Source organism: Pectinophora gossypiella, chromosome 25 (genome assembly GCF_024362695.1).
Source record: "Pectinophora gossypiella chromosome 25, ilPecGoss1.1, whole genome shotgun sequence".
In the NCBI taxonomy this organism is placed as follows: Eukaryota; Metazoa; Arthropoda; class Insecta; order Lepidoptera; family Gelechiidae; genus Pectinophora; species Pectinophora gossypiella.
The window spans coordinates 2,525,561-2,541,996 of NC_065428.1; the positions used below are offsets into that span (position 1 = coordinate 2,525,561).

At 36.4% G+C, this 16,436-nt stretch overlaps 1 protein-coding gene and 1 long non-coding RNA gene across 4 annotated transcripts in view; one reads left to right on the forward strand and one right to left on the reverse strand.

Moving 5' to 3' along the window:
* Positions 1-16,436, reverse strand: part of LOC126378102 (limbic system-associated membrane protein-like) — a 214,842-nt gene that overhangs the window by 92,366 nt on the left and 106,040 nt on the right. The window lies entirely within an intron of this gene.
* LOC126378250 (uncharacterized) lies at positions 4,901-7,455 on the forward strand. Its single transcript, XR_007568065.1, has 3 exons — positions 4,901-5,050; positions 6,493-6,641; positions 7,368-7,455. It is a non-coding gene; the product is annotated as an uncharacterized LOC126378250 (long non-coding RNA).

Genomic DNA, 16,436 nt, shown 5'->3' on the forward strand with positions numbered 1-16,436 from the left:
CCCAGCAGTGGGGACGTTAATGGGCTGATGATGATGACTTACAAAGAGTATTGTCAATTAATATTTTAATGTTGCCAACACTACGTATAGAACGGCAACTCTCCGCTCCCCACCAGCGGCTGAGCTAGGTTTATCAACTCGGAATCAGAATCATTTATTTAACGTAATAAGGGATTTTCCTATTGGCGTTCCCCAAAAACACGATAGATGGCGTTGTTAAGTTTTTTCTTCGTTTAAACTTCTAATTTCATGAATAACAGACGTAATACGCATCTTTTATCTTTGTTTTTGGGTATAAATGATGACCCTTTTCATTACACCAAGGTACAATTACAATTTCCACCCATTATTATTATGATCAAAATAAAGAGAAGTAATATTTATTTATTTATTTATTTATTTATTTACATTTCACGACTTTACAGTGCAGAGGCGCCAATGCGCCGTGAAACTTTAAATATAAACAATAATATAATTAAACATTATGAAAAATTAGGTATAAACAATATAAAAACATTTAATTTTCACACATCATTCATCTTCTCGCAGAACCTCATACACTCGCGACACACATACGTCCACTCACTCACAAACAGATCACACTCTGGTGCTGATGCAAGGAGTGCATTGAGCATGTGCACAGCACGGAGGAGTGGCGAGTGTGTGCGCGCCACAGTGCGCGCCGCCGACATGGCCAGCAGCGGGTGGCTGCGCGGCCGCAGGTTGTGTGTGGGCACGTTGGGGACGTACAGTCTCACCAGCTGCGTCACCAACTCCGGGCAGTCCGAACCACCGCGTAACGTACGGCAGGCATTTGTTAATAGAGTGTAATTACGCCTCACCTCTAGAGAATTAAACCCTAAAGTTCCTAAAAGGAATTTCGTTGGATAAAGGAAAGGGTAGTATCCATACATTTTCTTGTAGAGAAATCTCAAGAAGGCCTTCTGTATTTTCTCCAGAATATGGGTAGCAACATCATTCTATACATACTGTTGGAACATTTTGTATAAATATAATAGAAGTGGGTTAATGCGTTCTAAATCACTACATAGTATAAAACAAAGTCACTTTTTCTGTCCCTATATCCCTATGTAAGCTTAAATCTTTAAAACTACGCAACGGATTTTGATGCGCTTTTTTTTAATAGAGTGATGCAAGAGAAAGGAAAAAAATATGTTTTAATAACATCCATTAAATAGTGGAGAAATACTGTTATTTTTGAGGTTTTTAATGTGATGTAAATATTTTCATTTTTCCTCAGCATTGCACCCGAGCGAAGCCGGGGCGGGTCGCTAGTAATAAATAAGTAAAAGAACTACCCACATGAAATAAGTAAAAATCATCATCACCAGCCCATTAACGTCCCCACTGCCCCTGCACGGGCCTTCCCTACGGATGGATAGGGAGATCGGGCCTTAAACCACCACGCGGGCCCAGTGCGGATTGGTGGTTATTAACGACTGCTAACGCAGCCGGGACCAACGGCTTAACGTGCCTTCCGAAGCTCGGGATGAAAACAAAAATACTACTACGTAAATAAGTATCTACTCAATATTTATCTCTTTTCCCATATTCCTTCTAGTGCTTCCTTATTAGTAATCCTTTCTGTCCAATTTAAACTTTCCATCCCCAATACCACATTTCAAAAGCTTCGAGTCAAGTTTCCTTAACCCACATAAAACCGCATTTAAAAAATAATATAGTTTTAAATATTTACGTTGTATAAATGTGTTTATAGTTAATCTTTCAGCACTTCTCGCAGAGAGTTCTTCGCCCCGTACAGACTCTGAATAAGACTAAAGATGTAGCGAAATTATAAAGTAAAATCTTTCACACTATTTCTTTCGGGAACGGAGGTAGAACATAAAAAAGTTCTTAATATATATAATCAAGGAAGGCCACGAAAAAGATGGCGCGACGAGGTAGACCGCTTCTCGAAACGGTGGCGCGAGCAAGCTGGGGACAGGGAGGAGTGGAAGAAGGGAAGAGTGGCCTTTGCCCTGCATTGGGACATTGAGGGCTATTAATAATAATATATGTATAATCATCTCAAACGAGCAGAGGTTCGCACTCTCAGGCCTGTAATCTTAAATTTAGTACTTATAATGCCATAAATAGTCAAAAAAAGTTTTGAGCAGTTCAAAAGACGAACATTATGACGTAAATACGCGTCTATTTCCCACCGGGGTAAAGCAGAGACTATGGAATTCCATTTGCTTCGATCCTGACACACTTCTCTTGCTTCCTCCACAATTGTTTCATAGACGCACCGGTTCAGAATAGATCGTACTGAACCTTTTCTAAGGACATCTCCAATTTGGTCAATGTACGTCCTTCTAGGCCTTTCTCTGCCAACCTTCGCTTTATATACCGCTTTCGTAATCCTATTATCCTTCATCCGCTCTACGTGTCCAAACCAACTTAATATTCCCTTCCCAATCTTACTCACTATATCGTCGTTTTCATCTTGTACGGTCACGAGCATTATATACGTATATGTGTACACTTTGGTACCATGTCACATTAACTTTTTTGACAAATTGAACTGTAAGTCGCACTAAATGTCAAATATGTTAGTGCGACAGAGTCCTAAAGTGGGTACATTATATTGCTCATGACTGTACCATAAATTCAGCAAAGCTAGATTATAGGTAGGTAAGTAGATCTAGAATGTTTGTGGCCTAAATAAACCTAATTCTATTGAGTAGCCCTACTAATTTCCTAAGTGCTGAGTGCTAACACCTATGTCATGGAACAGTTGTAAACATAAACTGGAGTGTACTAGATTTATCTGGTATTTATGTAAATCATAGATTTACTACTACCGTAGATTGAACATCAGCACTCAAAAAGTGGGACGGGAAGAATCTGAAACTGAAAGCCCATTATCGTTCAATCCATGAATTGTTCGTCAACAGAACAGTAGAACAATCAAAGATTCATCAACACCTTTTGACAGTCACCTTTCAGCCCACAGAAAGTATGGCCCGGGCGAAATCCAAAAATTATTAATATTTGTCAAAAGAATAATGTAACAAGGATCACAATTTAGTAAATTGATTACCGTAATAAATTACTCAATATCTAAAATCGGTCGACAAATAGGTTTAAAATGACCACAGATAATAGCCCTTTTTACTTTTTTTTTAAACTGTATTCGGTCTAGTACCTACCTGTGTTTTTGTTCAAAGTTAATAGTCCAGTAAATGTGGCCACGTTAGTGACTCCATGATGTTATAGCGTTGGGGACTACTTTGAACTTTAAAAAATATGGGGTGACCATTATCTTTACTAATATTTTACACACGAAAGTGTTTATTTGTGTAGTATAGGGTTGTTAAGTCATTATGACTTCAGTCAATATTCTTCTTATGGTGTCAGGTTTAGCCCCTCAAGGCCCTTGACATGACTCATGTGACGACTAGATACTTACATGAGGAAGTACTAACCGGGACCAATGGCTTAACGTGTCTTCCGAAGCACCGATCATATTATTTTCGGACAATCAGGTGACCAGCTTGCAATGTAGTTAAGCGCATACTTATTTTAAATAAGACAGTGAGTTTCTAACATAAAATTTTACGCTATAATTATTCAAGCAACCATCTTAATTTTCATTCTTAAATCAAAATTAATTAATAATTTAAATTATTTTCATAAAAATAAAACTTGACAAACTTTGACCAAGACCTTTACATAAAATCTTTTATGTTAAAAAATATATCCACAATCTAATCCAAAGATGGTCGCCCTACCTCATTACATTGTGGAGGTGATATAAATGCATTACGGTGCACCGTGGTTAATGTTCTGTACGAATTTGTCACTGCATCCGGTGGAGTAAAGGGTTTTTACTTTTTTTGTCATCATTATTATTATCATTATCATTAGCATTTTATTTCATCTTTGTCCGAGAACTGCGTAGTTTGTGGTCAACCTAGTTTAGTGTTACTTTGTATGTAGATTTTATAGTTTAATTTATTTTGTAATTTGTGGGTCGATGAATGTTTTAATTTTTTAAACCAAATGCTTTTTCGGCTGTTTTAGACTTACTTTGAATGGCAAGTGACATTGCGATATAAAGGTAAACACGATTGCCTAATCACTGTAGAAGTCAGTGGGTAACATAATGACTCGGTGTTACTAACAGGGTAGGCAGAACAAGCAAATTAACAAAAGCAAAACCACGGGAGACCGCTAATAAGCGGAAACGGAAACAACACCTAGAACTCTATGGCCATAGCATGAACATAATGACCATAATTTACGCATTTCGGTGGACAAATTGACCTTAATTAGAGAAGCGTAATAATAGTGTTTAGCTTACAGTTTTTACTCGAATGCTTCAAGTACTTAATGCAACGGTATTTTTTTTTAATTTCCATTTTTTATGTTTTATTTTATATTTTATTTTTTTAATTTTTTTATAAACAATTGCAAAGTATTTTTTTATATTTAGTACAGTACATCACAAACTTAAAAAGTTTTACCGTGAACTGCAACGTACAAATACAAAGTAGTAGGTAGTCAAGTAATAGTAGTCAAATACAAATAGTGGTTTATTTATAGTTTAAGTAGGTACTTAGTTATAAGTTCTAATTTCAAACAATAGGAAGTTAAACAAATAAGTCAATAAAAACAATAGGTTAGTTTCCAACTAGTCAAATCAGTTACTTTTTACTAAACGTCAAAACACGAAATTAGTATGGAATTTGCATGAAAAAGCAACCTGTGACGTCATAGAAAAACGCACCTATTATTACATTTTTCTTTATTAAAATTCAATAATTCATAAATACGTAAGTTAAATAGAAAAGGAAACGTTTTTTTTTTCAACTTTAGATCTGTCTTTAATCAAAATTTCATAATTTATTTTTAATCTAGAAAACTACTGTAGGTGCTGACACAGCGCTAGCGCACAGCTAGCGGAGGCAGCCCCTCGCCTCACTTTACATTTAGTCTCTACGGTCCGGGCAACGGGGCAACACGCCTTAGAATTGGCTTTTCTAATATTTTATGTAGAACGCGCGCTCTACGGTGTTGATAAAGTGTAATGTAAATTTACTATGTTTTTCTCGAAAATAGACAGTGATCTCTATTAAGTGATTTTATTCATGAGCCCCAATAACACACCAAGGTCGATAACGTAGACACTCCCTTAGGGAAACCCCACCCCCTAAGGCACACTAGTAAACACTAAACTACCAATTTAAAGATACCTAAGTGTCTATTAGTTGAGATTCTTATTTTGTGCTATTTATTGATGTTATAATAGGCCTTATAAGTCCGTGCTTCGGAAGGCACGTTAAGCCGTTGGTCCCGGTTACTTCTTACTGACGCAAGTTAGTAGTCGTTACGTGAGCCATGTCAGGGGCCTTTCGCGGCTCAATAGTAACCCTGGCACCAGGTTTGATGGGGTTGGTAATCCACCTTACAACCCACACGATAGAAGAAGAGTTAGTAATACAATACAAACCTGTTCTTAAAAATTTCTAGATTTAACATATCAAAGGACCGTGGGAGGCCTTGTTGCTCTCAGAGGCAATTTATTGAAGAAAAATAAAAGAGAAGCTTTATTCGCCTGACACATTATCTCCACCAAAAATGCATCCCTGTTTATCACGAGCTATTTTGAACAGTCAATATTCTTTTTGGCCGCGTTCCATCAGATTGCGTAATATACAGTTATAGGAGCGAAATAAGACCAATTTATACTGATCTATGGAATAATACTCTCTTTTGGCACATATTATGCACACACACATACACACACACATACTTACACACGAAGTAGCTTGAACAATTTAAATTTATTGTAAAAAAATCTAGAGGTATAATGTTTTGGTTTTCACCTTATTGTAAATTACTATACATCATCATCATCACCAGCCCATTAACGTCCCCACTGCTGAGGCACGGGCCTTCCCTATGGATGGATAGGGAGATCGGGCCTTAAACCCACCACGCGGGCCCAGTGCGAATTATTAACGAATGCTAATGCAGTCGGGAACAACGGCTTAACGTGCCTTCCGAAGCATGAAGGAGCTCGAGATGAAAACTTTTTTTTTGTGGTCACCCAACCTATGACCGGCCTTTGCGAAAGTTGCTTAACTTCAACTTTTAATCGGAGACCGAGCGCGTTAACCGCTGCGCCACCGAGCTCCTCAATTGCTATACACTGTTACTTATATATAACGTATTAAAAAAATGTTTAGTTTAATTTAATGTAATCTAGCATACAAGATCCCACTGCTGGGCAAAGGCCTCCCCTTCCTCTTTCCATTTTTCGCGGTCCTGTGGGTTTAATGTTTAGTATTTAAGCTATTTTGTTTGGCTTATTTGTGTACAACTTGTTTCTATTGAAGAGCGGAGACTCTTAACACAGGCACTACGCTTAAAAGGAGACTCCAATCACCTTTATTACTGTAAATAGTTTCTAACTATAAAGTATTTTGTATATGTATTGTCTAATTGTAATATTGCTTTTTTTAGATGAATCGCTTCGATGTGCCCTTTTTAACCTCCTGGTCAGAGTTCTATCAAAATTGGTCAATCCGTTATTCGTCGGAGTTATTTCTCGGACAGACAGACATCTCGTTATTGCCTATATTAATGGGAATGCATCAAACAAGGAAGCTACGGTAATGATTAATACTAGTTTTTAACTTTAAAAACTATGTCAGCTATTTTAATACACGTTGTAGTAGGAAGAAAGAAAGAAACATTTATTACTGAGGTGTTGTGCCGCTCAAGGAATGTTCCCAAAGTTATTAGAAATCAAGAGTCATTTATTCAACGTAATTATCATGGATAAACTTGTTGAAGGTCAATGTAACATTTTTGAAACTACGTCATTTCGCAAGGTGTTATGGCTGAGAAGAAATGACAAGAAACTGCAACAGCAACACATCTTTTAAATCAATGAGGGTATACCTTAATAACTAGAGGAACACACGATGTTTTCCTTCACCGCTGAGCACATGATAATCATGATATTTTATGATCCAAACATGAATTCGAAAACAAATTGGACAATCATTGGTTTAGGCCTTTGCTGGATTTGAAGCTGCGACCTCAAAGTGAGAGGCAACCGTTGCAGCAACTGGGCTGCCTATGAGGTCATATCCTCATATATATGCTTTATTGTCTAAAAAATTACGTACATACATAATATCACGCCTATTTTCCGTTACGTTACGGTAGACAGAGATCCCAGAATGGGAATTCCACTTAAAAAAAAAAAAACATTTATAGTGACTGTAAACTCTATGTTGTTTTTTTCGTAAATTTAGTTCTGCCTGCCCTGTTAGGGATTACTATATTAGGCGTAATTTTAAGAAACTAAACTTGACACTTTTATATTCCAGAAGCGAAATATTGAACATGTCTTATGCATTGAAGCACATATCCTCGAGGGAAGCACTTCCTCTTAGTACGAGACGGACTTCAAAGGGCAGATACCGTCAGATAAGCCGGCAAGATTGGATCTCTTCAAGGAAACTAACATGTACCGTTCACATACAGGGTATTGTGACACCGCGCCGAAGACTGCGAGGGATGATTCTGAGTTAATAATGAAGTGGAATTTTCCGTCGCAAAAGTCATGAAATATCACATTTATTTAGGTATAAATGTGGTATAAATATCACATTAGGCATATCTGGCGCGATATAAACTCAATGCCACTAAGAAGCTCGTTTATTCAATACAATAGGTTCCGTTACCTGATCAAACATTGTACAAAGTTTGATAACGACAGGCTCAAAAGAAATACCATCCAAACATGTAAAAAGTGTTAAAAAATAAAGCAACAAGAAAACCAATGGGTTCTAAACATGAAAAGGACAGATAAATACAAACTGTACAGGTGAGAAAGAGAGAGAAGATACCGCTGATGGCGCTTTGATGATTACGAGACTCCAATTTTGAAATTAATTTGGTTTGTAAAGGTGTTGTGGCAAGATTGCTTTATAATAGTAATGGCCGAGTGCTAGAGGTGTTAGATTCGATTCCCGGCTCGGTATAATTTGTGTTCTAATGCTTTTAATCTTACTCTTTGTCGGTCTGTATCGGTAGATCTTTTTAATGTCAAAATTATTACGTTGTGATTAAAAAACCAAGTCGAGACAGTTTTGGTCGTGTAATGGCTGTACTTAGATATCTCGATTGTCAAATTAGTAGCACAAGGTTCGATTCCCGATCGAGTCAATTAAGGACAGGAAAGAGAAGTAGTAGATATTCTTCTTTTTTCCATGTCTGAAGTTAAATAAATATAGTGCAATTGGTTAGTTGCCTAGGTCAAACATAAATTATGAAAATCTGATTACTAACCAAAGACAGATCTACTTAAAGGTGACAAAATCGTTTTATATTTTTATTAAATTATTTATATTTTTTTTAACCAAAATTGTAATAAAAAGTGCGGCATTTTGTCATGTTTTTCTATGACGTCACAGGTAGGTTTTTTATACAAATTCCATAGTTATTTCGTATTTTGACATTTAGTAAAAAGTACCTGATTTGACTAGTTGGAAACTAGCCTATTATGTATTTAAGTAAGTACCCTTATATACAATGAAGATTGAATACGTGAATGGAATAATTAACTCATCAACTTTTATGACTTTCTGCGCCTAAAGCAAATGGATATTTTTTATAATGAACGAAGTTAAGAATGTTTGCATGAGTTAACGTAACTTCAGCTAGACCACACTGAAAGTCGTGGACCATATAATTGGTTACTTAACAGTTGTAACAATAAAATATAAAATATGTCGGATATCGTGGTTTATCATTTAACGATAATTATCTAATAGTTTTTTTTTATTAAGTTCATTTTTAAATATTTAATTTTTACAAAATAAAAATGCGATTTTTTATCAGTGTATTACAAGACTCGAAATACGGGCGGCCATGATTGAACTTCGTGTGACGTCACATTTCACAAAATAAAAGCTATCTGTCAGGTTTTAAGTGATACTGTTTGACAGTTCGTTTTTTGTTGAATTATAACGTCACGTGACCAACCGTTTTCTCGCGTTTACACTAATTGAAAAAAAATGTGTAGTTTTCTTTTATATAAGGCTTTTTTATATAATATATTTATACTTAATGTAACATGTTTTGGGCGGGTTTGCCTTTCGCGGGTTGGGAGGTCAGAGTGTCAAATCTTTAGGTTAGGAAAGCGGACCGTGTGAAAAACAGGATAGTGCTTGATAAGTAAGATGAACTCATACTACACAACTTAATGTAGACGTATTTACAATACAATACAATACGAAATGTTCTTAGCGACTATGAGTCTATTTGTTTGTAGGATGTCAGATTTCTACCTAATTTTCCAAAGGTGATTGAACTGCAGTTATGCTTATTGACTTTCCAATCAGCTCGTCGACAGATTATGATGAATGATGTGTTTAACAGCAGAGTCTTAATTATTACCTTTAGTAAACCAGTAGGCAATTCATCAAGATTTACTTCAATACTTTAACATAGCCAACAGGTGGATTTATATTACCGTTGTTTTGGTATTAACAGATAAAAAGCTGGTTAAAATTAAGATATTGAAATTAATATGCATGAGACACACTCGTGGAAACCCAAATTTAATTTTGAATAACTTTTTTCTGGAATTGGCTTTTGATAGACAAGAATGGAGAATGCTACACCGACCAGAGCGGGGCTCGTAAATTAGTGATGATCTTCTTCTTCTATCGTGTAGCTTGTGTTGTGTTTGGTTGTGGTAGTGATGATGAATTTATATTTTTATTTATATAAAAAAGCAGGACCTCTCAAATCTTCAGGTTAGGTAAGCGGGCCTTGTGAAAAATATATGTATGCATTTTTTTTTTTATTTTATAAATAATATATTATAGGCTCGCGTTTGACCACAATCTCACCCGATGGTAACTGACGATGTAGTCTAGGGTCACGCGTACCTACCAAATGCCTATTCACTCTAACCTTGAAGACTCCCAGTTTAAAACGAGCTGGAAAAACAGACGACGGCAGACAGTTCTAGTCCTTCGCTGTTCGCATCAAAAAGCAAGAGACGAAACGTTTAGTGCGGATTGGTGGTATATCTGTCGTGGCCAGATCGTAGAATTGATCATTCAGAAATCAGAAATCAGAATCATTTATTCAACGTAATTATCATGGATAAACTTGTTGAAGGTCAATGTAACATTTTTGAATTTACGTCATTTCGCAAGGTGTTATGGCTGAGGAGAAGAAATGACAAGAAACTGCAACAGCAACACATCTTTTAAAAACAAATGAGGATATACATTACAAGTTATTTAATAACTAGAGGAATACATTCAATACCAGACATTTTTATCATTTAGGTAGTCATTAATCTCATGATGTGTTCGACTATTTCATGAAATGGTCATATTTCATGATATAGCCAACTTAAGTTAACCATATCGTTGAAATGTCAACGTTTAATAATATTTCAATCAACGTGTGGCCATATCGTCAATGTAGGCGGTGTCCATGCTACGAGTATGTGGTGTAATAAAAATGCGAATAGTCGATTAATTTTTTAGGTTCGAAATTGTGCCTATTCGACAAAGCTGGGTCCTACTGCTGGGTATAGACACCCCGCTCAATCAACCTGAGCGAGTATGGAGCAAACTCCACCACGCTACTCCAATGCCCATTTATAATAGTAATATATATAATATTTATATTGAGGCTTTGTAGTTTTATCATTCAGTCTGAACTATCCTTGGTATCCATCCTTTCCCATTGCTCCAAACCGGCATTGAACGCCCACACTGGGTTCAATATCCTATCGTCTGGGAACATCTTTTGCTCATTTTGCTATCCCTTTAAACTATTGTACAGTGTAATAAAACTAGAGGTAGTAAACTTGGAAACATACAGGGTGTTAGTGGCATCGTAACTAATACTGAAGGGGATAATGCAGACCATGATTCTGAGTTAATATCAAGTGGAATTTTCCGTCGCAAAATTCATGTATTTTTTGTTATATACAATTATTTTCCATTATATACTTTGCGATCGAAAAGTCCACTTGATATTAACTCAGAATAATGAGCTGAATAATCGCCCTTAGTATTTCTTACGATGTCACTTACGTCCTGTACAAGTACATACAAGTAGCCATACAAGTAGAGTGTTAGTGACTTCGTAACAAATACTGAGGGGGATGATTCACCATCAGTCTGAGTTGATATCAAATGAATTTTCCTGTTGAAAAATTCATGAAAATTTTAGTTTTTTATAAATTATTTTCCGTTTCATACTCTTGCGACGGAACATTCCACTTGATATCAACTCAGAATCATGGCCTGAATCATCCCTCAAGGTTTCCGTTATGATGTTCACACCCTGTATTTTATTTATTTCTTGTTAATTCCTATTAGGCATCACATAACATAAGCTCACGACTATATTCCCAATTGGGATAGTCAGAGGTACATCCATAGCAAGATGAGCTGGGTATGCAGGTGCCCACACTTTACCAAGATTTCTGCTAGACCAACGTAATTAGGAACCACGGTCTTTTTTTTTTGACGTGACTTATTATAGATTTGCCGCAGATCGCATTAACTACTTGGCCGGACAAATGGGGAGCGCTGAAGGCACCTGGTAAAACGTTTAATTAGGAATCACGGTCATACATACACTTAATATGCACAAAAGTGAACAAATTACATCCCAACACTTTCCCTTTATCCGTCGGATTAACCAAATTAACACTTTGTTAACTAACATTATCTACCTACTTCCTTTGCACATCTCATAACTAACACTTTCCTACACTTTCCATCTCTCACTAGACCATACTTAAAGTTACACACGCTAAATCACTTTCTATGTAAACAAATGAGTATACAGTTCAGAGAACCGGTTGGGAATCCGTAGTTAACATATTTGGATTATGCGTGTGTAGGTGGCTTTATAAGGTACAGGTAAATTTACAAGTTACGAAAGGAAAACTTTGAAAAGGGCGAAGTACTCGAACCTATAATATATTAAGCAATATAATATTTATATTCGTATTCCTATTCATTTATTCGTAATAGTTCATACTACATGTAATTTGTAATAGTTCATACTACATGGGCAATGTATACGTTTTTACAATAAGATTCCCGTTGACATTCAGAATTTGCCTTTCAACTGTTTTAAGACAGTAGTTAAACAGAAAGTTTACAAAAAAGGTTATTATAAAGTTAGTGATTATTTAGAAGATATGAATGCATGGGATTAACTGTTTGAGAACTGATAGTAGGCAGCTAAATGACTCAATTGTATTAAAATATTTTATGTTTATTTTTTTAAAAAAGAACGTCTAGGGCCCTGTGCCGTGGTTTTTCTTGCAGCTTCTTTTCTCCGGCTATACAGGTTGTGAGAAGCTGCATTAGTTTTAGGCGGATGAGACGTTCGTTATATAAAAATTGACGATTCAAAGTGTAACTATGTTACCAACTGAATAAAGATATTTTTTGAATTTGAATTTGAATACCTATATAAATCAAAGGCGTTACGTTTAATTACAGTCAAAAGTCAAGAATTCAATCAATAAATCCGTTTCGTTATCTTTTTAAAACATTTAAACAGCCTTAAAACATATTCGACACGTCAAAATGGCAAATTAATGTTGAAATAAACTGTCAAATTATGTAAATGAAATACAGCGATATTGTATTTATTTAAAAACGACATTTGTTATTTTATAAATAACAAGCAAATAGGTATATTATATTGAACAGTTTGCTGGCGCCAAAATATTTCTTGTATGTCGTTAAAAAAAGCATACGTTGACGGTTTCAGGTTTTGACATTTGGTGGGTTGGCTATTGTAATGCCGTATCTCCTTCAGCCTGCGGATTATTGACCCGTTTTAAAGATTTTTTTTTGTGTAGAATTGGAAGCAGCGCCATCTCAGATTGATCAATGTAAGGTCCGGGACCAGCGACTCGCTATCGTTGGGCTCGGAATTGCCGAGAGCGATACGGGCGTGTTTGTATTGTATGTATTATACAATCCACTGTTTGGCCCATGCATTAACACTGCCTAAAGGCTTCGCCCTGCTAATACGAGCTTGAATCCTTTGGTTTCCTAAGTCAAAGATAAATTATGAATCTCTGATTACTAAATAAAGACAGATCTAAATAAAAAAAACGGTTCTTTTTTCTAAATTTAACTTATGTATGATTATGTAAGAAAAATGTAAGAATAAGTGCGACATTTTGTCACTTTTTCTATGACGTCACAGTGATTTCGTGCTTTGACGTTTAGTAAAAAGTAACTGATTTGACTAGTTGAAAACTAGCCTAACAGTACCCTAGTGATGTATCCGAGTTACAGCTGATAGATTTTGTTTTATCTAACAATATTGACGTCACTCTACTGCCACACCCCGGACACTTCATACAAAAAAAAACCTCGTTTTACACAGACGTTACACATTGAAGTTACACGTGCATCTGATTGAAAACTAAAGACCGAGGGGGTGAGGTAAACCTAGCTAAGTCCTAAGATGGATATGTACACCCCGGACACTTCATACAAACAACCTTGTTTTACACAGACACTACACATTGACGTTATCGTACACGCGCATCTGGATGTGTGACGTCTGTCGTTCATACGGTTGAAGACTAAAGTAAGACCGAGAGGGGTGAGGTAAACCTAGCTCAGCCGCTGGTGGGGAGCGGAGAGTTGTCGTTCTATACGTAGTATTATTTCCTCTTCTATCCTATTGCTATCTCTATTGCAGGAAGCCTATTGCCAATCGGAGTATTGAGTGCTTAAAAAAAATAAGTTTATCAACCTGACTCCATTCCTTGTACAATCAATCAAGTTCGACACTCCTTCCTTTAAAAAAAAAACAAAACCCTATTATTAAGTAGTGGACTATAAAAAAACCGGTAAAGAGCGAGTCCTACTTGCGCACCGAGGGTTCCATTCAAACTGCTGTAAATTAACAAAGATAATCTATGAAAGGTTTTGACTTTGCTTTTTAAGAACTATATCTTCATTATATCGACATAGGTTGCAATTAGTTTACCAATTGCATAGGGTCGATTAAATCTTTCAAATATAATCTCAGACGCCGCCCTGTTCGCGCCCAACTGGGCACCCTCAGGCCTATTGTCTTTAATTTTGTACCAGGTGAGAGCCCTCAGCGTTTCCCATTTGTCCGGCTAAATAGTTAATAATGCGGCAAATAAACAATAAGTCACGTCAAAAAAAAAAACAAAGTAAAATATGGGAGAGAAAACTAGGCATTCAGATTTCGACCATATTATACACAAAATAGGTCAAATGTAATTGAATAAGAACCGCAATGTTTTATACTGACTTAAGTATACTTACTTTTGTTTTTGTCACAACCAAGTATACGTATTTTACAAAAAAAAAACCGCAGAAAATGTTCCTAAATTGGGAACGTTCCCGAAAACGCACATCGGGGTTTTGACGGACAGACAACAAAGTGTTACTATGAAGGTTCCGTTTTTCCTTTTGAGGTCCGGAACCCTAAAAACCCGCAAAAATGTTTTGTTACCTGGTCATTCTCAGAAATGACCACCTCAACTATGCAAAATTTGTTCTCTGAATTCTCGTCTTTTATTCCACTTTGTATTCAAAAAGTGTTTGAATAACATTAAGATGCTTGTTCATTGAGTTTTGTAAGGAACTGTGAGTGAGTGAGTGAGTGAATAATGTATTTGATGTGTGCTTCGGAGATTATGTAAAGCTTGTATGGTTCATGGAAGTATGAGACCTAGGTTAGTCTATGATCTGTGTCTAGCTCACTATTTAGTTGTCTAGGTATCATCACTTATTTAAGAGCCACGCTCTTCTTCTTCTGTTGTGTGGGTTCTGAGGGTGAAGTACCAATCTCATCAACACTGGTGTCAGGGTTACTATTGAGCCGCCAAAGGCCCCTGACATGGCTCATGTAACGACTACTTACTTTCATCAGTAAGTAGTAACCGGGACCAACGGCTTAACGTCCTTCCGATCATTATCGAAGGATCATCTTACTTTTTGAAATCAGGTGATCAGCCTGTAATGTCTTAACCAAACTAGGGATAATAAAGTGATTTTTGTGATATGTCCCCACCGGGAATCGAACCCGGGACCTCCGGATCGTTAGCCCAAGGCTCAACCAATGGACTAAGGAGACCGTTTAGTAATGAAAGACGGACAAACAAACAAACATAAACACACACACACACACTTTCCCATTTATAATATTAGTATGGATAACAATTTTGCTTTTTGGATGAATTGCTTCAATTTGGCCTTTTTAAACCACCTGATTATTAGTGGCTCTGCCCATTTCATTACCGATGATGTGTGTGAGTTTATGTACGTATCATATCATCATCATCAGCCCATTAACGTCCCCACTACTGCGGCACGGGCCTTCCCTGTGGATGAATAGATCGGGCCTTAAACCATCACGCGGGCCCAGAGCGGATTGGTAGTTATTAACGACTGCTAATGCAACCGGGACCAACGGCTTAACGTGCCTTCCGAAGCACGGAGGAGCTCGAGATGAAAACTTTTTTTGTGGTCACCCATCCTATGACCGGCCTTTGCGAAAGTTGCTTAACTTCAACAATCGCAGACCGAGTACGTTTACCGCTGCCCCACCGAGCTCCTCAATTATGTACGTATATGACCTTGTATTTAATTTTTTAATCCAATAAAAGAAACCTTTAGAACAATAATACTTTATCCAGTTTATCAGCTAAATAATGGATGTTTCACACTTCGTTATCTCAATAATATGCTCGTTAATTACTTGAATTAATCCTTGTTTTAAGTACAGCATTGTGTCATCACCCCTTGTTTTTTTTTAGTTTGATAACGCAGACTTACTTATAAAACATCACTACATAGTATAAAACAAAGTCGGGTCGTTCTTCTTTTTTATCGACAATGATCTGTCCTTCGTTCTGCTTCTGATAAGTTATGTTTTAGAATTTTATTTCATGTTTTGATTGTCCAAAAATATAGTTATCTTATTATACTCAAAATACAAGCAAAATACTAATCGGTTCCTCAATTAGTTATTAACGTAGCTTGATCGTTTTTCACAAAATTCCGTGACAGAGTGGTAAATTGAAATGCTGTCTCCGATGAAAAGGGCCACTCTGTCACAATATTTTTTGGAATGCGCCTGCAAAGAAAAGTATGTTACCAAGATAAAGAGAACCACTAAATAGTCCTCTACAGACACATCTTTATATGATGTTTTAAAATATTTATTGCCGTTATAATTTTAAAGATGTTAAATCCGATAAATCGAGAAAATGTCTTTTTATTGTCGATAAAAAAGAAGAACGACCCAGTCGCTTTTTCTGTCCCTATATCCCTATGTACGCTTAAATATTTAAAACTACGCAACGGATTTTGATGCGGTTTTTTTAATAGATAGAGTGATTT